General features: G+C 41.6%; 1 protein-coding gene across 7 annotated transcripts in view; it reads right to left on the reverse strand.

Moving 5' to 3' along the window:
- phf21ab (PHD finger protein 21Ab) overlaps nt 1–26,413 on the reverse strand; it is a 90,674-nt gene that overhangs the window by 59,185 nt on the left and 5,076 nt on the right. For 6 of the 7 annotated variants that reach the window (XM_060914494.1, XM_060914495.1, XM_060914492.1 and 3 more), the window contains one exon: nt 3,600–3,640. The exons of the other annotated variant lie outside the window; for it this stretch is intronic. The gene's annotated coding sequence lies outside the window, so the exon portion shown is untranslated. The remainder of the gene's footprint in view (nt 1–3,599; nt 3,641–26,413) is intronic. 7 annotated transcript variants of the gene reach the window in all.

Genomic DNA, 26,413 nt, shown 5'->3' on the forward strand with positions numbered 1-26,413 from the left:
GCTGCACAAATGCGCGCAGCTTCCCGACCCAAACCACCTCTCTCTCATCCTTACACTTCATGCCTCATGCTCCATGAACCAACATCGCTATTTTTAATTTTTTTTTAAATCGGATCTGCGCGATTCAGCCGTGAAAAAGGCGGCATCCGCCGAAAGGCGCGCTGTTTGCATCCCTGCACGGAGGCCAGGGGACAGGGCAGGAATATTTTTGTTGATATGAGTGATCCGGTGCGATTTCGCGACCCCCCTGTTGAAGACCTCTGCGCTAAGCGACTGAAAGCCGAGGTAAGGATTAGTATTATAATTTTGGGTGTATCAATTATTGAGTATCATAATTCTGACTCGTTTCGCCATTTTGAATGTTTTCATCTCAGACTCTGGAAGCATTGTATCTCTATCAATCTCGAAAAATATCAGCAAAAAAAAAAAAACTAGCTTGCAATGGACTTTAGCTAGATCTATGATGAACTTTCAATGTATGATACAAAAATAATACTTCTTTCAACAGATCATTAGCCTTTGAGCAGAATTGTTTTTAACTTACCAGGAAGTGTTATCCAGCCGACCGCTTTCAGTTTCATGAGGGCTGAATGAACTCTCACTCTCAGAATCATCTGACCCGTCAGAGTAAAGACAAGATCCATGTTCATGTGAATTTCCAGCTATTGGTTCGAATTGATAAGGTCTAACTTCACATCTCTGTGAAACATCGGGAATATCACTGTCGATGGTGTCCATTTCGGTAACCTGTTTACATTAGATTCCCAAGCGCTGGCTCCTTGGAAAGTTTTTGTGACGTCACGGGTCACGTGACCACCTAGCTCATTAACGAATCCTTGTTTTACGCTGATGTATAGAAAAACTTGAATAATGTGATTATTTTCACATTTTTGACGCCCTGCAGTGATTTAGATGGCATTTCTTATGTCCTTTATACATAATTATGCCCAGGTAAAAATCCATGTCCCATATCCTTTAAAGAACAGGGATCTATCAAAGTCTGATCTTCACAACACATGTTTGTGGAAGTGTATCATGGCACGAACAAAGGAGATTTCTGAGGACCTCAGAAAAGGCATTGCTGTTGCTCATCAGGCTGGAAAAGGTTACAGAACCATCTCTAAAGAGTTTGGACTCCACCAATCCACAGTCAGACAGATTGGGTACAAATGGAGGAAATTCAACACCATTGTTACCCTCCCCAGGAGTGGTCGACCAACAAAGATCACTCCAAGAGCAAGGCGTGAAATAGTTGGCAAGGTCACTAAGGACCCCAGGGTAACTTCTAAGCAACTGAAGGCCTCTCTCACATTGGCTAATGTTAATGTTCATGAGTCTACCATCAGGAGAACACTGAACAACAATGGTGTGCATGGCAGGGTTGCAAGCAGAAAGCCACTGCTCTCCAAAAAGAACACTGCTGCTCGTCTGCAGTTTGCTAAAGATCACGTGGACAAGCCAGAAGGCTATCGGAAAAATGTTTTGTGGACGGATGAGACCAAAATAGAACTATTTGGTTTAAATGTGAAGCGTTATGTTTGGAGAAGGAAAAGACTGCATTTCAGCATAAGAAACTTATCTCAACTGTGAAACATGGTGGTGGTAGTATCATGGTTTGGGCCTGTTTTGCTGCATCTGGGCCAGGACGGCTTGCCATCATTGATGGAACAATGAATTCTGAATTATACCAGCCAATTCTAAAGGAAAATGTCAGGACATCTGTCCATGAACTGAATCTCAAGAGAAGGTGGGTCATGCAGCAAAACAACGACCCTAAGCACACAAGTCATTCTACCAAAGAATGGTTAAAGAAGAATAAAGTTAATGTTTTGGAATGGCCAAGTTAAAGTCCTGACCTTAATCCAATTGAAATGTTGTGGAAGGACCTGAAGCGAGCAGTTCACGTGAGGAAACCCACCAACATCCCAGAGTTGAAGCTGTTCTGTACGGAGGAATGGGCTAAAATTCCTCCAAGCCGGTGTGCAGGACTGATCAACAGTTACTGGAAATGTTTACTTGCAGTTATTGCTGCACAAGGGGGTCACACCAGATACTGAAAGCAAAGGTTCACATACTTTTGCCACTCACAGATATGGAATATTGGATCATTTTCCTCAATAAATAAATGACCAAGTATAATATTTTTGTCTCATTTGTTTAACTGGGTTCTCTTTATCTACTTTTAGGACTTGTGTGAAAATCTGATGATGTTTTAGGTCATATTTATGCAGAAATATAGAAAATTCTAAAGGGTTCACAAACTTTCAAGCACCACTGTAGATGTGCTGCGGGCGGGTGCAGCAACACGACAGAAGGTGGATTTACGTTGCATTCATGACCCAAGAATGTTCAAACTGCAAAGCTTTGGACGCGTTTTGCGAGAAGTTCACAGGCACATTGGGCACCTACGAAGTGATCTCTCCTCTGCTCTGCACATTTTACTGAAGACTCGTACGAGACCTCTGATCTGTTGGGAGCGTTGGCTATAAACCAACATTATCACTTGGTCAGCGACCTCCCTGCAGTTGTTGCTAAAACCAGTGACGTCCCGTCCCGGGTTTTAGTAATTGCCTGAGCTGAGCAGTAATGGCGGAGTACTCAGTATGGAGAAAATGGAGAATGAGTGGCCCAGCCGTCTGATTTCTCCGCTGGATATGCTTGCCTGAGCAGCAATATCTCGCCCTTACGTGGAAGAAGCAAATGAATGGAGAACTGAATGAACAACTGAAAGTCAGATTGTTTCAAAACAAATCGGCCACAAGATCAGCCTTCAAGAAACGAGAACACAGACGGGTAAGACGCGACTCATTTGGATACAAAACAACACTACTCGTTGTTTCCTTGCATTTAGATTAATACATGTAACTTGTATTGTGTGTTTAAGTTACCGGTATAAGATTATTTAATTTGCTTCAGAATGTGATCGTCTCAGTTCATCTGATTATTTAATTCGCCTTTTACGTTTTATCAGTGAAAATGCATGCATGTACATGTACGTTGCATAAGTTATAACACCTATCCTGTTTTAATGAGAATCAACCCACAATCAATGAAGTCAAATCAGTCTTAGTTGAGCAAGTCGGTAACGGCATTTCTTACTTTCACCATAAATTTTTATTTATATGACCTTGGTCTATAGCTGTAAAAGGCCTCGGCCTGAAAACCGGTTACCGCTGTGACGTCACGCGCTCAGGGCTGGCTGGCTCAGCTCGAATACCAACTTTGTGGTCCATTTTAACTCTCAAAAATATATATTTTTTATTCCCATTTATGCAGCATACAAGAGTCAAGGATGGAGATACTATCCACTCAGAAATGTATTTAAAAATAAAGGTTCTGCGTATCTCCTTTAAGAGAACTTTTCAAATATAGCACAAAAAGAATAGCACATATAAACTAAGATGTACAGCTATGTAAATATTCAGAGGGAAAATATATGTATGTACGTGTGAGTCATTTTGGCTAAGGACATGACGGTTACTGCACAACAATGATGTGTGAGCGAGAGGCAGCCTTAAAGACATTCAGTGTCATTGATTTTGGTGTGTGAGGCACTGAGCCAAAAGAACAATTATAACTGAAGCTATTACAGGACTCACCAGCTGGCAATGAGACTGGTGTCCACTCACTCTCCAACTCCCTGCACGCACGGACACACACACACAATTAGAGAGACAGAGACGCTCACAGCCTGTGGAACAGCACAGCGTCCAAGTATCAGCTCATTACTGTTGCACCTGTAAACCAGCACTTCTACTACAGACCCAAAAACACGAGGAAAGGAAAAAAAAAACCCACATGCACATGCAGGAACCTATTATAATAACTCTTAAGATTTTTATATGCACATACAGTGGTGCTTGAAAGTTTGTGAACCCTTTAGAATTTTCTATATTTCTGCAGAAATATGACCTAAAACATCATCAGATTTTCACACAAGTCCTAAAAGTAGACAAAGAGAATCCAGTTAAACAGATGAGACAAAAATATTATACTTGGTCATTTATTTATTGAGGAAAATGATCCAATATTACATATCTGTGAGTGGCAAAAGTATGTGAACCTTTGCTTTCAGTATCTGGTGTGACCCCCTTGTGCAGCAATAACTGCAACTAAACGTTTCCAGTAACTGTTGATCAGTCCTGCACACCGGCTTGGAGGAATTTTAGCCCATTCCTCCGTACAGAACAGCTTCAACTCTGGGATGTTGGTGGGTTTCCTCACATGAACTGCTCGCTTCAGGTCCTTCCACAACATTTCGATTGGATTAAGGTCAGGACTTTGACTTGGCCATTCCAAAACATCAACTTTATTCTTCTTTAACCATTCTTTGGTAGAACGACTTGTGTGCTTAGGGTCGTTGTCTTGCTGCATGACCCACCTTCTCTTGAGATTCAGTTCATGGACAGACGTCCTGACATTTTCCTTTAGAATTCGCTGGTATAATTCAGAATTCATTGTTCCATCAATGATGGCAAGCCGTCCTGGCCCAGATGCAGCAAAACAGGCCCAAATCATGATACTACCACCACCATGTTTCGCAGATGGGATAAGGTTCTTATGCTGGAATGCAGCGTTTTCCTTTCTCCAAACATAACGCTTCTCATTTCAACCAAAAAGTTTTATTTTGGTCTCATCCGTCCACAAAACATTTTTTCAATAGCCTTCTGGCTTGTCCACGTGATCTTTAGCAAACTGCAGACGAGCAGCAATCTTCTTTTTAGAGAGCAGTGGCTGTCTCCTTGCGACCCTGCCATGCACACCATTGTTGTTCAGTGTTCTCCTGATGGTGGACTCATGAACATTAGCCAATGTGAGAGAGGCCTTCAGTTGCTTAGAAGTTACCCTGGGGTCCTTTGTGACCTCGACGACTATTACACACCTTGCTCTTGGAGTGATCCTTGTTGGTCGACCACTCCTGGGGAGGAAAACAATGGTTTTGAATTTCCTCCATTTGTACACAATCTGTCTGACTGTGGATTGGTGGAGTCCAAACACTTTAGAGATGGTTTTGTAACCTTTTCCAGCCTGGTGAGCATCAATAATGCTTTTTCTGAGGTCCTCAGAAATCTTCTTTGTTCGTGCCATGATACGCTTCCACAAACGTGTTGTGAAGATCAGACTTTGATAGATCCCTGTTCTTTAAATAAAACAGGGTGCCCACTCACACCTGATTGTCATCCCATTGATTGAAAACACCTGACTGTAATTTCACCTTCAAATTAACTGCTAATCCTAGAGGTTCACATACTTTTGCCACTCACAGATATGTAATATTGGATCATTTTCCTCAATAAATAAATGACCAAGTATAATATTTTTGTCTCATTTGTTTAACTGGGTTCTCTTTATCTACTTTTAGGACTTGTGTGAAAATCTGATGATGTTTTAGGTCATATTTATGCAGAAATATAGAAAATTCTAAAGGGTTCACAAACTTTCAAGCACCACTGTACAAGAATGTCAAGCTCAAAATCAAGACTTAATTGCTGTAAATGCCAGACCTGTTGATACTGTAGCTTTACACAGGCTTTAAAAAATGTGAAGGAAAAAGCTCTCCTAAATACTGCATAAACTCTCAGAAAATAAAGTACGTTGTTGTCCCTTTAGGGGTACAATAGCTTGTTTTTGGGGCAGTAGCCTCTAAGTTACTGATTTGTACTTTTTATGTACTGCTTGGGAACATGTACATTTTTGGCCCTAAAAAGGAACATAGTTACCTTGAGGTCCAATAATAAACCCTGGGGTGTACATTAGTGTAGATTGTACCTTGAGGGACAGAAATTGACTCCTACTGTACCCCCATTTCTGACAGTGTACCTTGAATTATTGGTAAATTCAGTGCTCGTCCTGACGTATTCACGGCACTGTCACAGCAATACGAACAGTGTTTAGTGAGCAATCTGTTCTCTCCCTCATATTTGTCTGATGTATGGGTTATCGAAAGAAACTATGAAATAACATGTAGAACATATGTGGAATTATATGGTAATCAAGTGTTTTTTTTTTTAAACACAAAACGTTTCATGTTTTAGATTCTTCACAGTAGCCAGCGTTTACCTTGATGACGCTTTACACACTATTGGCGTTATCTTAACCAGCTTCATGAGGGAGTCACCTGGAATGCTTTTCAATTAACAGGTGCCTCGTCAAAAGTTAATTAGTGCAATTTCTGCCTTCTTAATGTGTTCGAGATCAAACAGTAAACAGTAAATAATAAGAATACAGTAAATAGCCCTGTTCCACAACTGTATTAATCCATATTATATCAAGAACAGCTCAACTAAGTAAAGAGAAACAACATCCATCATTACTTGAAGACATGAAGTGTCTTTTAAATAATAATAATAATAATAATAATAATAATAATAAAAAAACATTTTAATTAAAAGGTGTGTCCAAACTTTTGACTGGTACTGTATATACAGTACACCTGATTTCCTAATTTCATGAAAAAAACAAAACCCCAAAAAACAACCCACCTATAAAAATAAATTATTTCATTAGAAAACACTTTCCAAACCAAATATTCACAAAGATTTACTGAGCACTGATGTGCCAAACTTAAGGAAAACTGGTTACATACCAACAGACTGAAATAGTTAAAAGTATTCTAAATTGAACAAATATCTACTCCAGAGTCTCAAAATCATATATAACATCTTCTTTTGGCTGCTCCCGATTAGGGGTCGCCACAGTGGATCTTTCGTCTCCATTGCTTCCTGTCTTCCGCATCCTTCTCTACCACACCTGCCACTTTCATGTCCTCTCTCACCACATCCATGTATCTCCTCTTTGGCCTTCCTCATTTTCGTGTGCCTGGCAGCTCCATCCTCAACATTCTCCTTCCAACATGCTCTGCATCTCTTCTCAGGATGTGCCCATACCATCTCAGTCTCATCTCTCTTAGCTTAATTCCCAAGCTTTCCACATGTGCCGTCCCTCTGATGTGCTCGTTCCTTATCCTGTCCAACCTCGTCACTCCCATCGCAAACCTTAACATCCTCAACTCCGCCACCTCCGACTTTGCCTCCTGTCTCTTCGTTAAGGGTACGGTCTCCAATCCATACATCACAGCTGGTCTCACTACTGTCTTATACATCTTACCTTTCACTTTTGCTGGGACTTTCCTGTCACAAATGACTCCCGAAATCCTTCTCCAACTGCTCCACCCTGCCTGCACTCGCTTTCTCACCTCACTATCGTAGCCCCCATTTTCCTGCAAGTTGACCCCAGGTACTTGAATTCCCCAACTTTCTTTACGTCTACTCCTTGCATCTTCACTACACTCTCATCCCCATTCTCATTGATGCACATGTATTCTGTTTTGTTCCTGCTCACCTTCATTCCTCTTCGTTCCAATGCATACCTCCATCTCTCCAAACCCAACTCAACCTCCTTTCACCACATATCACAATATCATCTGCAAACATCATATGTTCCACGGTGACTCTTGCCTCACTTCGTCCGTCAAGCTATCCATCACTATGGCAAACAAGAAAGGACTCAAAGCAGATCCTCGATGGAGTCCCACCTTCACCTTGAATCATTCAGTTGTTCCAACTGCACACCTCACTGCTGTTTCACTGTTCTCATACATGTCTTGCACCGCTCTAATATACTTCTCATTCACTCCACTCTCTCATACAGTACCATAACTCACCTCTCGGCACTCTATCGTATGCCTTCTCCAGGTCTACAAACACACAATGTAGCCTTCTCTGTACTTCTCCATTAACATTCTTAAAGCAAAAATTGCATCCATACAAATCATATACAACATAAACTTCAATAATAACAAGAGTGCTCTGAGAGCACAATATCCCCCACTGACAACTGAGCCATAACTCTGGTAAAATGCGACTGAATTGAACAAAACTGCAATATGCGTATTACTGACATATAACAAAGAATCCTGTCAAGTTTCATGAAATTCCTCCAAAAATTGTGAGAGGAGTTGATTTCAGAAGGGGAGTACCCTTCCCAGGACGGACATCGCCACGACATAATCCCCCTTTCAGGCCCTTCGGCCAGTGGGGGATAAAACACTTTTTGCCAATTACATGAAATTCCTCCAAAAATTGTGAGGGAAGTTGATTTCAGAAAGCAAGCACACCTTGATGAAATTGCCAAAGTACAAGTTTGTTAATAATCAAGGGCATAACTCTGGTAAAATTTGCTCAAATTAAATGAAATTTCAATATGCGTATAACTGTTATATAACAAAGCCTTTTGCCAAGTTTGGTGAAATTCCTCCACAAACTGTGAGAGGAGTTGATTTCAGAAGAACGTACACCCTCATGAAATTGTCAAAGTACAAGTTATTTAATCAAGGGTCAAAACTCTGGTAAAATGCTCACAAATGAAATTAAATCGCAATATGGGTATTACCACCATATAACAAGGCCTTTTGCCAAGCTTCGAGAGATTCGTCCAAAAGTTGTGAGAAGAGTTGAGGTCAGAAGGCGAGCACACCTTCACGAAATTGTCAAAGTACAAGGTTGTTAATCAAGGGCTGGAACTCTGGTCAAATGTGACTGAATTTAACAAAATTACACTATGTGTACTACTGACATATAACAAAGCCTTTTGCCAGATTTCGTGAAATTCCTCCAACAATTGTAAGAGGAATTGAATTTAGAAGGAAAACACTCCTGAAATTGTCAAATTATAAAATGTGACTCAATTTAACGAAATTACAATATGCGTATTACCGACATAGAACAAAGAATCCTGTTGAGTTTCATAAAATTCCTCCAAAAATGGTGAGAGGAGTCGATTTCAGAAAGTGAGCACCCTTCCCGGGACAGACGGATGGAAATCGCCACGACATAATCCCCCTTCGGGCCTTTCGGCCAGCTGGGGATAAAAACAGGAAAGCTCTGGGATTTTTTAACCTGGGCCCTATTTTCTCCATTTCGTTGGGTCCAAATATTGGCTAGGGACAAAAACGATTGAAATCTGTCCAGTATTGAGATGCAACGCAAGTCTACGGGCCAAACATCTGCGTCAAAGTAAAGCGCATGTTTTCATCACTGCCAGGCTCATAATGTTATTCTCAGTGTCTGACAACAGGAAAGGATCCTTACAGAGATACACCTGTGTCTGTTTACCTTAAGAACGGCAAAGAAATGAAGCATGTAATTCCATATGTCAAATAAACCATATTTTCCCCGGTCCTGAGCGTTTCTTATGGCAGCTGTTGAAAAGAGACTTTCAACTTATTGACTGCTCTCTCGAAAATCAAATAATTCTCACGCAGTCTACATGTTTTGACATCGGACTGATTCGACGTCTACCCCGATTCGAACCACATCATTAGCGAAGCGACTTCGTGAATATTTTCTGAGTTTTGAAGGTTTGTTTAACTCTGAGGTGCATAAATCTGGCCAATTTTCTTCTGATCTATTTCACTCATCATATTTACTTGACCAAAAATAGACAAATTTCAGGTTAAATTCCAAATATTAAAGTATCAAAACGACCATGTGGGTCTCCTGAAGCGAACCATGTCAATAGCTACGCGACTTTGAATATTTTGCGAGTTTTAAGAGCTTGTTTCAAGTGTTTACTCACACAAGATGCTTTATATGGAAGGATAAAGGGGACAAATTATTTCTTGTCTCATACCAAAAATATGGAAGGAGAAAAAGGGACAAACTAGTGTAGGGTTTAATGTAACATTAGGCATGTAAAAGATTATAAGTGTAAAATTGATGTGCGTTTTTGACCCTGAAGATTTGCCATCACAACACACTCCATTTCTGCAGGAACTGCACTTTCACTTTAGACACCGACATGTATCATACTGTATTTTCATAGATCATTTTTTAACATTGACTCATTATTTTAATAGCAGAGTGTGTTGTCTGCTTGTGTGTGCCAGAACATTATCGGTATACGAGAATCAATGCCCTGTGCCTTGTTAGATGATTTTACTGCTCATCCAACAGGTGGTTGGAAAGTCAAACCTTTCTTTTCGTCAGGTGAAGTTTTAGCATCCACGTAATTGCATAGGTTATGGTATGCAACAGCCGACTGCTGCTACGGCGCAAGGCCATCCTTAAAAAAAAAAAAATCCGTTTCCTGTCCACCGGGTGAGCAAAAACATTCAGTCGGGAGGGAGGGATTTTTTTTTTTAATATATGGATGGATAAGAAAATCGCAATGCTGTGTTTGCTTTTTCTTTCAGTACTTTTTTATTACAAAAGCAGACACATTTAATAAAATGACAGTTTAATCAACTGAAACTTGTACAAAAACTTTAAGTTAGCATTTTAAATGCTGACTGCAACATTTGCAAAACTTTTACAAAGGTACTTAAAATGTCCGACACACGGACTTTTTGTAGTTCTAAATCGAGCGTTAGGCCTAGTTCGGATGAAATTACACTATTAAAATGATCACTGAAAGATTTGTTTTTCTGAATCTTTACTATTTTGTTGTTCGCTAGAATACCATTTTGCAATTTCACACTTAAGCAAATGTTTGAAAACTGCGGATCTCCTTCCTTCATGGTGGCTGCCATTTTTTTGTGCCGCACGGCGCATGCGCAGAGCTGATTCAGTTCAGAGTGTGCGCGCACTCGGCGGAGGCAGTAGTGTGTTGGAGGGAACAGAAGCAGAGATAACGTTTATTTTGTCTCCGGTAAACCAGTCTTCTCTCGTTCAGTTACGTGCTGGCATCAAAAGACACCGTTGGTTGTAAATGAAACCAGACCGAGTCGTTGGAGTGTATTTTCATACACAAATGGAGAAATGTTTGCTGAGTGTGTAATTGTGTAGCCCCACTGCAGACTGTTGTCGTTAATTCATAGCATGCTCAGCTGCGTGAATGTGTCATGCACCGAAAATAAGAGATTTACAAGCCAGGAACGCCTCATGATGCAATACGCAAGAAAAGAAAGAAGATTTACTGCCATTTTACTTTGTATTTGAGTAAAGTGAATAAATAAATGGTCTGTGGAAAATATATTTAATCCTGGGAACTGCGTGCACAGGAGTTTTTGTGTTTACTCCCCCCGGCTACTTATTTGTCATGGCTGGCTAGTATGAGCCTTAGTGGAAAGCCCTGGGAATGCGGAAATGTCAAGTTCAATTTTAGATTTACGAACCCGAAGAAATGTAAAAAAAAACGGCGTTAAAAAAAAAAAAATTTCAACCGCACAAACGGCACTCACCCGGCCGGTGGACCGGAAACAGAACATTTTTTAATAATGGCCCAAGCACATTTGCATTTTCTTGCACAAAATCTTCTCTGGTTATTCGTTCTTTGCTGTACCAATATTCAGCTCAGGCTCCTTTCATTAATTGCACAGCGTAAATAATGTAGCCTGGGTTATTGATTAAAACACAATGAAGATACAACAGAGGCTGCTCTCCCAGACATGCACAATACAGTACTCCACACATCTAATGGAACAGCTTCCTGTCCAAGGCTCTCGTGTGGTTTTGCACAAGTCGGTTGAGAGGCATAAAAGAAAATGCTACAAAGATTCCAACGTTCAAGAATAATTATTAACGAAAAACAAAGAAAAACAGGTCAAATGCACTTTAATGCAACAATTGAATCCAACTTGGTCATTCATAACTATTATTATTATAGTCGCAGTTAGAAAACTGAACATCAAAGAACATTCAGGACATTTTGAGAGAGGAGAAAACGTCACTATTCCTGCATCCGAAAATCACTCCCTACTCACTATATAGTGGACTGTATAGTGAGTTCGCCATATTGTAGTGCTGTCCGAATGTATAGTGAGAATTATTACACCTTACATAGTGCACTCAAAGTATCCCACAATGCACCATGAAAAGTAGTGTACAACCGATGGTCACTAACCAAGCAATATATCCCATCATGCATTGTGGTCGCGCTGAAAGAAATCAAATCAAAAGCCTCAAATTTGATTTAATAAAAAGCAGCAGCAAAGAAGTATTCAGCTTTGATTAAACAGAACTGAAAGATGCAGCAGACACAAAGTACTCTGTATTTATTAATGTGGGAAATATGCTCAATATAAGAAGAAGAACCTTTAATCGTCACATGCACACTTCAAGCACAGTGAAATTCATCCTCTGCATTTAACCCATCTGAAGCAGTGAACACATGCACACACAGAGCAGTGGGCAGCCCAGAGCGCCCGGGGAGCAGTCAGGGGTCAGGTACCTCGCTCAAGGGCACCTCAGCCCAAGGCAGCCCCACATCAACCTAACCTGCATGTCTTTGGACTGTGGGGGAAACCGGAGCACCCAGAGGAAACCCATGCAGACACGGGGAGAACATGCAAACTCCACACCGAAAGGCCCTCGCCGGCTGCTGGGTTCGAACCCGGAACCTTCTTGCCGTGAGGCGACCGTGCTAACCACTACACCACCGTGCCGCCCAATAATATGGATTTATCACAAAAATACATGCATGTATTTACTGAGGAACATGCGCAGCATCGTCCAACAGAAACTGCAACATTTACAGGACACCTGGCTGAGTAACAAAGCTGATGAGATCCAGGGCTTTGCAGACAGGAATGACATGAAAAACTTTTAGAATGGTCTGAAAGAAGTCTATGGCCCTACCACCTCGGGCTCATCTCCTCTCCTTGGTGCTGATGGAGCGACTCTGATCACTGACAAGGAGAAGATATTCGAAAGATGGGCTGAGCACTTCAACAACGCACTGAACCGCCCAACCACAATCAACAATGTAACCACTGAGCGACTGCCTCAGGTTCCATTCAATGAATCACTGGATGATCCACCAACTTTGGAGGAGATTCAGAAAAGTATTGCGTCTGCTATCCAGCGGCAAAGCACCTGGTTCAGACTCCATCCCAGCTGAAGTCTACAAGGAAGGTGGTATGACCTTAGCCGAGAAACTCCATTAATCATTTGAACTCATATGGCAGCACGAGACAGTTCCTTAGGACTTCAAAAGATACATCCATCATCCATCTGTACAAGCGTAAAGGTAATCGTCAGACCTGTGACAACCACTGAGGAATCTCCCTTCTGTCCATCGCAGGGAAGAGCCTGGCCAGAGTCCTCCTCAATCATCCCATTGCACACCTTGAACAAGGTCTCCTACCGGAGAGCCAGTGTGGCTTTTGGAGAGAACGTGAGACTATCGACATGGTGTTTGCTGCTAAGCAGCTTCAAGAGAAGTGTCAGGAACAGAACGCTGACCTGTACTCCACCCACACTGATCTGACCAGAGCTTTTGACTCTTAGTAGAGAGGGTCTTTGGAGGATCATGGCAACGTTTGGCTGCCCCAGAAAATTCATCGCCATTGTGAGACAACTACACGATGGCATGCAGGCTAGGGTTCTAGACAACGGAGAAACATCAGATCCATTCCCTGTCTCAAATGGAGTTAAACAGGGCTGTGTCCTTGCCCCTACCCTGTTCAATATCATGTTCTCCGCCACGCTAACAAAGGCATTTGCTGACACTAACACAGGTATTAGCATCAGATACCGCTTTGATGGTTCACTCTTCAATCTCAGGAGGCTCTTTGCGAAAACCAAGGTGAAGACAGCCACCATTAATGACTTCCTGTTTGCGAAAGACTGTGCCCTTAATTCTGTCTCGGAAGAAGACATGTAGTGCAATGCTGACAAGTTCGCTGAGGCCTGTAATAGAGGTCTGCGCGGGACAGAATTTTCAGTCCCGCTCCCGCAAAGAATTATGATTTTCAGTCCCGCTCCTGCCCGCGCCCGCCATATTTTGTCCCGCTCCCGCCCGCAAATCCCGCATGATGCAGACGTTCACGTTATTTCTCACGAAAGTTCTTGTCATTGGCTTGGGAATTAAACATGCTGAGCTTAGCTGAGCTCTCCACTGACCGATCTTTCACCTAGCGCACGTAGCGAGGGTGCACGTTGCCAGGCACCTCTTTTTAAAGCAGCACTTACTTCTGAAGCACTGTGAGCTTCACTAGAGGAGCTCTGCTCTTCTGCCATGATCGGAGATCTCAAACACGGAAGAGCGGAAAGGAATCGGAAACGTACGCGAGATTAGACCACATCCGCAAATTTAGGCATCTTAAAATGTTTTTATTAATGCCAAATAAAATATCCAGCAAAAATTATATATGATAGACATAAATTAATAATTTATAAATTTTATTTTAAACACGTTTTTAGTTAGCGGGACTGCAGTTTATCACCTCTCCCGCCCGCTCCCGCATTGTGCACTCCCCCTCCCGCCCGCAATGAGCTTTCAAAATTTGTCCCGCGCCGCACTGCTTTGCGTCGGGTCCCACGGGACTCCCGCGGGAGTGCAGGGCTCTAGCCTGTAACAACTTTGGCCTCATCATCAGTACTAAGAAAACTGTAGTTTTGCACCAACCAGCTCCAGGAAAGCCTTATGTTGAGCGGGCAGCGTCTGAACACGGTGGACAAGTTCGCCTCCCTTAGCAGCACGCTTTCCAGAAATGTCACAGATGATGAAGTGAATGCCAGACTTGCCAAAGCAAGCGTTGCCTTTGGCAGGCTGTACAAAAGTGTGTGGGACAGGAGAGGCATCACCAAAGCGACCAAGACCAAGGTGTACCGGGCCATAGCTTTCACCACACTGCTCTACGGCTGTGAAACTTGGACAGTCTATCAGCGCCAAGCAAAATGCTGAATCACTTCCACACTACCTGCCTCAGAAAACTGCTTGGCACAGAGTGGCAAGAGAAAATACCAGACATGGAGGTCTTAACGCGTGCCAGATTGCCTAGCATCCACACCATCTTGATGCAGTCACAGCTTTGTTGGGCAGGACATATAGTTCGCATGCCAGACCACCGGCTCCCAAAGATGTTACTGTATGGTGAACTACAAGAGGGCAAGCGCTCTCGCAGAGGTCAAAGAAAATGCTTCAAAGACACACTCAAAGCGTCGCTGAAGGCCTTCGGCATCAACCCCCTTTAATGGGAGCAGGCTGCTCAAGACAGAGGGAAGTAGCATTCTGCCATTCACAAAGGGGCGAATTCCTGTGAAGCAAGCAGGATCGCTGCAGCTCAGCACCATCGGCAGGCCCGCAAAATCAGCGCCGACAGATCCCCGATGGCCGCCACCATTCCCTGTCCTCACTGCCAGAAAACATTGGCTTGACAAGTCACCTTCGCACTCATAGACCCCGCCCCATGTCCAGGATGACTAGATGGTCTTCATTGCCTCAACGGACGAACAACATGTGCATGTATTTATTATTCTGAAAACCCACGGAGTTTAATTGTGCGACAGTAATGACGTAAATAACGGCACAGTGGAGTAGTGTCTGAAAGTATTTTTTCATTTTACCAATGAGCTCACTATATAGTCCTCTATACAGTAATTCCCTATGTAGGGAGTAGTGAACAAGTGAGTGATTTCGGACACAGAGTATGTTTACATGCACAAAGTGTTCCGGTTTTTGCCCTTATTCCAAAAAAAAAGACAATATCCCTATTATGCCGTTTGAAAATGAATATTCCACTAATATTCCTGTTTGCATGCAGCCATGCCATATTCTGAATGCATAGTCAGTTTGCGTTCAATGCACAGGCGAGAGGCCGCGTGTCACAAACTGCCATAAAATCCCCAAGCGAGACACATATTCTGAATGCATTGTATACATGTCCAAAGAATGTTCCTAAAATCTGCATAATATCGGCATATCCCAGGTGTCTTAACCGGAAAGTGCTAAATTCAATACGAGGCCAAATTCAGAATATCCAAGTGGAATATGCTGTTTACACAACTCGGATCAAATTCCAAATATTGTCATATTTGGAACAATATGAACAGTAGTAACATTAAGACTTGTTATTTAGCCATTTTTAAAAAATAATTTAGTTACAGGGGAACTGAAGTCATTTTTAAACTTGCTTTATTTCTTAATTAACGTGTTCTTCAATTACGTTTTCGGTTTTAGCAATCCTTATATTGTGACTCGTATTGGCAGTTAATTGCAATTAAATATTATACTTATCAGCCTATTCGGTTTTTAGTCGTGTTGAATTTAGTTCGTTTGGTCCACGGCAGGCGTCGCTTATCCGCGCGATCTTCACGAGACTTGCGCGAGACTTCGAAACATGAAGTGTCAGCGCCGCCATTTTGAAAACTGTTTTTCCAAACGAAATATTGCACAAAAACAAGTTTAAATGACAATTACTGCCTACTTTTTTCAAACTTTCCTGATTGCTATCAAAAACAAACAAAACTTCTGGCTTGATTACATCAGCATTCGAAAGGCGGCGCGCGCGTCGTTTTTGCTGTCGTGCTGAAAGAAATCAAATTAAAAGTCAAATTTGATTTAATAAAAGGCAGCGGCAAAGAAGAAAGTATTCAGCCTTGATTTAAAAAAACTGAAAGATGCCGGTACTTTGTATTGATTAATGTGCGAAATGCGCTCAGTATAATACAGATTTATCACAAAAACACATGCATGCGTTTATTATTTTGAAAACCCACCAGCCGACTGATCCGGCACGTTTTAATTGTGCGACAGTACCGATGTAAATACCAGCGTGACGGACTAGTGTCTGAAAGCGTTTTTTTTCTTTTCATTTTGCCAACGAGCTCACTATATAGTCCTCTATGTAGTAAAGGGAGTAGGGAGTAGGGAGTAGTGAACGAGTGAGCAATTTCGGACACAGGGAACGTCGGCAGATGTTGGTCACTTTGATTTCCGCTGTACGTTTTACTTCCATCCTATGATGTCTCGCACAGGTCTCAGCGAATCTTGTTTACGGCCATCGCTTTGACATATGGACTGATATATTACAGAGCATATTTCAAACACTCATAACTTGCTATAGCAGTGACAAAATGGCTATCAAAAATGCGTTCCTATATTTAATAAAATGAGATAAATAGAATTTTGATGATAAAAAAATTTGCCTTCAGTTTTCCTTTAAGGCCAAGGTACATTATTAGGAAAAAAGTACTAAACTGGTCTGAGTTTCCCAAAAGCATTATCGCACAAAGATCATCGTTAAATGGTAGAACGAGCAGCACAATGAACACTTACTCTTCTAGTTAAGATGCTCTTAGCTTTAAGAGGCCTTTGGGAACCCCACCCCTGTACAGTTCCTTGTTGCTGGAGTGACACCCTTCAGTGTAAATCTTTCACATGGTAATGTGAAATGTTGTGTGCCCTTTAAAATGGTTTAGGGCACACACACTGGACCTGAAGGACCATTCGTGAACTCTTATTGAGCTTTTAGAGTAATATTTTAAAAAGGCAGATCACATGCAGGGTTATTTCTTGCTATAAGCAGCTGCTCAAGGCCCACGGACCATCAGGAGGTCCCACAAGTTTTAAAACAGATTTGCAGAAAAAAAAACCACTTTTTAATCATCATTTAAGCAAAAAAGGTTTAGACATCAGGCATTCACAGTGCCTCTGTGTCATGTGGAAAGAATCAAAACTGGAATTTGTCACTAAATTCGGTATCTAATGTAACGAGCATCACTAAAAAGTGTCGATCATGAGCACGTACAAAATTAATGTTAATGAACTACATTTAGTAAATTTGTTTGCTTTCTTGCTTCCATTTGATATTATATGCATGTGTGTTTGTTTATATATAAGAAGTGTTAGGTGCTCAGGTGGTTGATACATTAATCATCTGCAGCGCTTTTCAGAACTCGAGCAACTCAAAAGATGAGAAATGCTGAAGAACTGATTTTTGTTCCCCCAGAGTTCAAACCTTTCACCGTGCTAATCAGCCAAATGGTATAAGGATCTTTTTTAAAGCATATATGCAGAACCATGGCCTCACTTTTTGTTTATAAACATACTGAGACGTCAAGAATGGCACAGGAATAGTTTTAAGTGTTAACAATAAACCTAATAGGAGTAATTTTTATGATTAAAGTGATTCATATAGGTAGCGGTCTGAGTGAATGACCTTGATGCCCGTAACGTCACAGCAGGAAGTCTATCGGTCTCATCGCCATTTCCGCTATACTAAAACACAGAGCTGACTGCAACTCCGATCCTGCATTTTGAGCTAATTTATCGCCATGCCATGTAGATGTGTTGCTGGCAGGTGCAGCAACACGACAGAAGGTGGATTTACGTTGCATTCATGGCCCAAGAATGTTCAAACTGCAAAGATTTGGACGCGTTTTGTGAGAAGTTCACGGGTACATTGGGCGCCTATGAAGTGGTCTCTCCTCTGCTCTGCACATTTTACTGAAGACTCGTACGAAACCTCTGATCTGTTGAGGAGCGTTGGCTATAAGCCTGGACTGAAAGAGGGTGCAGTAACAACAATTAAAGGAAAAGAAAACTACAAGAAAAGGAAAGTATTTATTTATTTTAAAAAGGAAGGAGGTTCAGTTGCACCAGTTCTCCCGGAGCGTGAGCCGAGGGTTGTTGCTAAAACCCAGGATGGAATGGGACGTGACATATTATCGCTCGGGCAGTGACCTCCTTGCAGTTGTTGCTAAAACTGGTGACGTCCCGTCCCGGGTTTTAGTAATTGCCTGAGCTGAGCAGTAATGGCGGAGTACTCAGTATGGAGAAAATGGAGAATGAGTGGCCTAGCCGTCTGATTTCTCCGCTGGATACGTTTGCCTCAGCAGCAATATCTCGCTCTTACATGGAAGAAGCAAATGAACGGAGAACTGAACAAACAACTGAAAGTCGGATTGTTTCAAAACAAATCAGACACAAGGTTGGCCTTCAAGAAGCGAGAACACAGACAGGTAAGATGCGACTCTCATTTGGATACAAAACAACTTGTTGTTTCCCTGCATTTAGATTAATACATGTAACTTGTATTGTGTGTTTAAGTTACCGGTATAAGATTATTTAATTTGCTTCAGCATGTGATCGTCTCAGTTCATCTGATTATTTAATTAGCCTTTTACGTTTTATCAGTGAAAATGCATGCATGTACATGTATGTTGCATAAGTTATAACACCTATCCTGTTTTAATGAGAGTCAACCCACAATCAATGAAGTCAAATCAGTCTTAGTTGAGCAAGTCGGTAACGGCATTTCTTACTTTCACCATAAATTTTTATTGATATGACTTTGGTCTATAGCTGTAAAAGGCCTTGGCCTTAAACCCCATTACCGCTGTGATGTCATGCACTCAGGGCTGGCTGGCTCAGCTCGAATACCAACTTTGCAGTCGATTTTAACTCTCAAAAATATATTTTTTTTTATTCCCATTTATGCAGCATACAAGAGTCAAGGATGGAGATACTATCCACTCAGAAATGTATTTAAAAATAAAGGTTCTGCATATCTCCTTTAAGGTGCTACAAGGAAACATTTTGGGGTGTCATCAGCAACCAACTGAAAGTGATGGAGCTACATTTTAATACGAGCTCCACTTGGTTAGATACACTCACTGTCCACTTTATTAGGAACACCTGCACATTGATTCAGGTATCCAATCAGCCCATCACGTGGCAGCAGTGCACTGCATAAAAATCATGCAGATCAAGAGTTTCTTTAATGTTCACATCAAACATCAGAATGAGGAAAGTGTGATCTCTGTGACTTGGTGGTACCAGATGGGCTGGTTTGAGTGTTTCAGGAACTGCTGCTCTCCTGGGATTTTCACACACAACGGGTCTCTAGAGTTTACACAGGATGGTGAGGGGGAAAAAAAACAAAAAAAACAAGAAACATCCTGTGAGCAGAAGGTCTGCAGGCTGATAAACAACAGGTTGATGAGAGAGATCAGAGGAAAATGACCAGACTGATCTGAGCTGACAGGAAGTCTATAGAGAGCGTGCACGTGACGTCACGAGGTCACGTGATATTCGTTATCCGCCATTTTGGACGGCAAGGCCGCGCATAGAAGTTAGACGAACCCGTTCTAATTATCAAGTGTGTGGGAGTAGATCTTTCGAGAATGGTTATATCTTGTTCAGCATTTGGTGTAATCTTCTAATTCAATACTCCTAGTACATCTGTTAAGTTGATTTTCGGATTGAATGATAACTGCATACTTAGAAACTAGACAGTCTCTAATGTTTAAAATGGCTATGCCTAGCCCTACTACCCTGGCCTAGTCTATGACAATGTTTTATCTTTTTGGCTCATATATGCCTTTGAAAGGCCAATCCATAGTAGGGATGGCGAAAACTAAAAAAAAAATCTTGACCGACCACCGAGCCTCATTAGCTGGTTAAAGTCGGTTAACCTATGAGTTTAAACAGGGATGCAAACGGCGGATGACGTTTCACGGCTGAAATGCGCAGATCCGATTTTTTTCTTTAAGGGGGCGTTGGAGTGTCTGAATAATTTCATCAGAGTAAATTCTGTATTAAAATTACTAAATAAGCAAATGCCATGTCCATGTCCATGAAAAATAGGAAGTATGAGAAGAAAACTGCCCACGTTTTCGCGGAAGCTGCGCAGATTTACTGTTTTTCAGACAAAAACATACATATTTACAACCCTGTCATTATCTGGAACGGAGTTTAAATTTCGAACATTCTTAAGATAAAACGTCCTGCATAGTCTCTTTATGATAAACGTCTTAATGCCACTTACCTGTGAGGTTATCAAGTAGACATTCTTCTTCAGAACCTTTCAAAGGTATAGTTGAGATACCCATCCCGCAACAAAATATTTATAAGCTTCCAGGCTTTTGTAAGCTTTGAGGGCTTTGCCAGTGTAACACGATTCACGATTAACAAGAAAATTGTAAATGTCGTGGTAGGCCAGATCGGGCAAATCGCCGGCACCGCAGCTCCGAATTTCCCTGAACAAGGATTGCGGCAAGTTGTACGGATCTGCAATCCCCAACCTGGAACACTTTTCCACGTAACGCTGCCTCACGTCACCTTCAAGATGCTGAACAAACTTAGACAAGTAATCGTGCGATGTAGATGGGGTATTTTCCGAATTTTCTTGGGGATTACTCCCTGGATCCATTACGCTCGCGCAAGATAAACTATCCTGATGCCGTCCAATATGCCGGAGTGGGCGGAGTACACACGTGCGGGTCACGTGACTGCACATCCTCTATAGTAACACAAATCAGCACTCTTCCAGCAGAAGACCACATCAGGTTCCACTCCTGTCAACCAAGAACAGGATTCTGACACTACCAAAAGCAAAGACTCTGGACAGTCTGTACCCATGATAGCCTCAGATTCCTGTTCTTGGCTGGCAGGAGCGGAAACCAATGTGGTCTTCTGCTGTTGCATGCGGAGATGCTTTTCTGCTCAACACGGTTGTAAAAAGCGATTATATGAGTCACTATATCCTTCCTGGCAGCTCAAACCAATCTGACCATTTTCCTCTGACCTCTATAATCAACAAGGCATTTTCACCCACAGAACTGTCAGTCACTCAATGTCTTCCCCCCCTCCACACCATTCTGTGTAAACTCTAGAGACTGCCGTGTGTGAAATTCTTAGGAATTACAACATGGATGTAAATACTAGGGCTGTAACGATATGCGTATCGAAATCGAAATCGCGATACGCAGAACCACGATCCGTATCACGATACAAGAAGGCAGAATCGCGGTACACCCTTTCAAACTTCTCCTCAGCCCAAAAACAGAGGCGCTTCCAAACTTCAATTTATGAATACTTTACTTTTAATTTAAATTACATTTTAAACTTACTTAAATTACTTTTATTTTTTTATATCTATTAGTTAGTCGTTTTTTCGCCGACCTGCGACAATCTTCTGCGATTCACGCAACGTCCACACTCGCCACTGGCAGAGCATTCATTTCTTTTAAGCGGTCGCCATTCTGGTTGCGACGCGGGGAGCGAATCTGTAAACAAGCAGCTCATTGGCTGGCTAGGTGTGCCACAAGCCAATCACAATCACTTGACCGGAAAGGCATGCAGTGTTGCCAGATTGGGCAGGTTTAAGTGCTTTTTGGCTGGTTTTGAACATATTTTGGGATGGAAAACGTTAGCAATATCTGGCAACACTGAAGGCATGTCTGCTTGGGCAGAAGCCTTCTGCGGCAGTTACATTTTGACACGCGAGCAATGTTTCACCATAAAAATTCCGTAATTTCCATCTGTTTTCCGCGATCACAGAAAATCATTGGCCCTATGAGAGTGAGACAGTGAGAGAGCCACCCCCCAAAAAAAAATCTTAACGGATTTACACGATTTGGAAAAATGACTTTTTCAGAACCGAAAAAAACAGAGCTTCCGGCTCAACAGTATTATTTTGAGAAATAAAACAATCTTTGGATATACATTTGTTCATTTTTGCATACATATTACTCATTCTCTGCAGTGGTCTGAATTATTTGTTATTAAATAGTTAATGTAAGTAAGTAAATGTTAATAAGTCAAATTTACTACTTTAAAAAAACATTTTTAAAAAAATTGTGGGCGTATCGAATCGTGGGTCAAAAATCGCGATACGAATCGAATCGTGAGTTGGGTGTATCGTTACAGCCCTAGTAAATACCTCATATTGAAACTGAAATTCTGCACTCGGAACTCATTTACTATTGAACTGAAAATGACAATATACTGTGGTAGATACATTTATGATTGTGCCTTGTTGTGTGTGTGTGTAAAAAAAAAATATATATATATAAAATTTTATATACACACACACACGTATATTTATGGATAAGCACTTTTGTCTCACAGCAAGCAGGTTGTTTGAACCTGTCCAGTGATTGAGGCCTTTCGGTGTGGAATTTGCATGTTCTCCTTGTGCCTGCGTGGGTTTCTTCCAGGTGCTCCAGTTTCCTCCAACAGTCCAAAGGCATACCGATTAGGTCAACTGGCTACTTTAAATTTTCCGCAGGTGTGAATCAGGGCTTTACATTAACTTTTTTGCTCACTGGCCACTGTGGCTAGTGGTTTTCCTGAGTCATTAGCCATTCAGCCTTTTCACTAGCCACAATTTTGTTGCCAGGAAATCGCAGTTTTTTCTTCACCATGATACGTTAAAGTTCGGAAGCTCCAGATTTAATTATGAATGGCAGCGTATAATGTATCTCTACAGTAGCACTCAAGTATTCAGTGCTGTTAAGGTAGCTCCCTATATGAAAACATGCAACCAATTCAGACAAAAATATAAACAGAGTTCTGTTTATTGAACTCAAATTCAAGCCCCTTACAATATGAAATATCGTATAATATGAAAAATAACATTCAGTACAACTGAACTGATTCTAATATTAAAAGTCTAATTCAAAATATTTATCATTGAAAAACATTTGTTTTGATATGCAAGTATTATGTGTATTATCAAGTATTATTATGTATATTATCTATTAATAGTGTGTGTGTGTGAACATGTGTAGAGAGAGACATTAAATGTCCTCATTACATTCATTATCAGAGGAGTCTGAATGGTCAATGAAAAATGGTCTTCGTGACCTGAGGCTTCCAGCAGGCCATAAGTTGATAGCTGGGGCGAGATCAACTTCTTCACAATCGCGTGAACGTTTCTAAACAGCAGCTCCATCCTCTCCAGCTCAGCCGACTTCATGATAGCCAGGGACTGAAAGCAATGCTGTCCTGTAGTGAACCAGCCATCTTCGCTGGTTTTGATGTTATACTACCGATGTGTGCATTTGACTTTTCGTGGTCCTTTATAGTTTCGAGTTTAAAATTACTGGTGTCGGTTTTTGACAGACTTTCTACAGTCTTCGCAGTACATGGTATTTTCGGTTTTGCTATGAACTAGCCAATCTCGCCCTAACTTCCATTTGTCATTGAACTGTCTTATCTTCCTATTAGCGTCTTGTTCATCTCCATGGCCGCAGCCAGCTCTGAGGCCCCCGCGGTCCGGACCTCGGTCATTTTTAAGAGCTGAAAATACATTTGTATGCTAAATATTCAACTGGATAAAAAAATAAAGAATAACATTAAAACGTCTCCGTAAAAAGTGCATTGTTAATCATGTTAAACGTTGATTCTGTCTCCTGTGTGTGTTTGGTGCACGCGGCTCTGAGACCAAGAACACAAAAGCGAATGAGCACGCGACTCGGCGGAGGAACGCAGTGCAGGAAACACGGGGTTTCCATGGGAACTATCAGCGCACTTTCATCAAGCTGTTAAATTTCCATTTTCAAAGCAGCGCAGTTGTAGCCAGAGACGATTCTAGAGTCTGTTGTGACCCCAAGCAAAAATTTCCAGGGGGCCCTTCTGACCAGTGTTCATCACCAATATGTTTTAAATAATCCAACACCAGCGGCATGGTGGTGTAGTGGTTAGCGCTGTCGCCTCACAGCAAGAAGGTCCTGGGTTCGAGCCCCGGGGCCGGCGAGGGCCTTTCTGTGCGGAGTTTGCGTGTTCTCCCCGTGTCCGCGTGGGTTTCCTCCGGGTGCTCCGGTTTCCCCCACAGTCCAAAGACATGCAGGTTAGGTTAACTGGTGACTAAATTGAGCGTAGGTGTGAATATGAGTGTGAATGGTTGTCTGTGTCTATGTGTCAGCCCTGTGATGACCTGGTGACTTGTCCAGGGTGTACCCCGCCTTTCGCCCGTAGTCAGCTGGGATAGGCTCCAGCTTGCCTGCGACCCTGTAGAAGGATAAAGCGGCTAGAGATAATGAGATGAGATAATCCGACACCAACGAAAAATTTAAAGGTTTTTTTAAATTCCAAATGTGAAAATACAAATGGTAAAGAACAATAAAAAACAAAATAAATAAGCCCTTGGGCCTTGACTCTCGGGGGGCCCCTGGGCCAGGGGGCCCCAAGCAGTTGCCTGCCTTGCCTGTTCACAAGCTGTATGTCTGGTTGTAGCCTGCCTTGTTTGTGATTTTAAAAATAAATCATTCGATAAGCCAAAGCAATAGAGTGGAAAGTTTCAACCTATGTTTGCCTTGGATAACTTTGCCTAAAACATGGTGGTGTATACTGATTTTTTTTTTTTCCCCAGAATGTTTTTTTTTTGTGTAGGTGTAACGGATGCCAGATTATTAATGTATCTTAGTTCCATAGGCTGCATGGTTAGCGTATCTTTTGTCCTCATTGCTTGGGCCAGATCAAACCATTAAACAAGTTTAAATTATTCTTACTCTTGCCACAGACATGATTTTTTTCAAAACTGATGATATTCAGTTCAAACACCATTAAAAGTAATTTCAGGAATAGATCTCTTGTGTGACGTGTAATTCACCCCTCTCATTTAAATATGGCGAACATGTTTCGGCGCACGCTTTGCACATCACGGACCTCTGTGATTTTAAAATGCTGCTCCGGCCCTGCTCATCTCTGCCCCTTTTTTCCTGAGCAGCGGGGTTTGAAACTCCAGCGATATGCCGCCACATAGTGCGCTTGTCAGTCATCAGCAACTTTGTTTCGTTCATTAACCGCAGGTTACCATACCATTGATTTTATCTGAGCCGTTAACGAACGTTCTAAACAATTCTAACATGTTGTCAGAATGTTTATGCAGGTGTTCATGGGAGTTGTAGGCGCGTACTATTACACTGCAATGTGTTTATTATATCAGATGCCTTCAGAGAAAACTACAATTAAAATATATCGTCATATCACAGAATAAACCACCCGCCAAAGTGGCTAGTGGGACTAAAGTCATTACCCTCCGAATTTTACCCGCATTTGGCGGGTGCTAATGTAAAGCCCTGGTGTGAACGTGAGTGTAAACAGCTGTCTGTCTCTGTGTTAGTCTGGCTTTAGAATTTTGAAATATATAAAAACACAAAGAAAGTAAATGTTCAATATCTTGATTTAATATTTCAAGATTTCTAGGTCAAATGTATGATATTGACCATGTTAACTGATGAACTGAAGCATGTGTTCAGATGACACACTGATTGATTTGATCTAAAATGGACAAGGTTTTGCACAAACTTGTGGAGCCCATGGATTGCTTGAGTGCACCGTCATTAAAGCAAAAAGGAGACGTAACAAATAATAAAAAACTTTGAAATTCATATACATATTTCGCAGATTTGGACCCAGCTGGATTGTATTTAAATCACTGGCCCTCAGATATTTTGACAAATTCAAATTTTGCCCATTTGAAAAAAAGATGGGCATGTTGATGTGGTGTGATGTTCACCACATGGCACCTCTCCAGGTAAAAAAGACGCACACTAATACCAGGATCAGACTACACATATTTGGCCCGATTTTGACACAGCCAACACATTTCCAGCATTGGGCCTGAATATGAACATTGGGAATAATGAACATGCCTTGTACTGTGACATACTCAAAGCACAGCAATATGGCGTCCAGGACGCCCCACAACACGCTGACTAAATTCAAGCATCTCAGAACCTTTTGTATTTTCCTCACCTAATTTGACAATTTCTATGACATGTTCCTTGACTGATAATTTCTTAACTCTCTTCCAATTTCTTGACAAAATGCAAGGATGTGATGTGACCGATGATTCGTCAAGGTCAAACTTGTGTTTCCAGTCTCCTGATTAAGACATGGCAAGAATTTATGGCACTAATATGAGATGGTGACCATTGCAAAAGGCAAAAATATTGTGTAG

Source organism: Neoarius graeffei, chromosome 2 (assembly GCF_027579695.1).
Source record: "Neoarius graeffei isolate fNeoGra1 chromosome 2, fNeoGra1.pri, whole genome shotgun sequence".
In the NCBI taxonomy this organism is placed as follows: domain Eukaryota; kingdom Metazoa; phylum Chordata; class Actinopteri; order Siluriformes; family Ariidae; genus Neoarius; species Neoarius graeffei.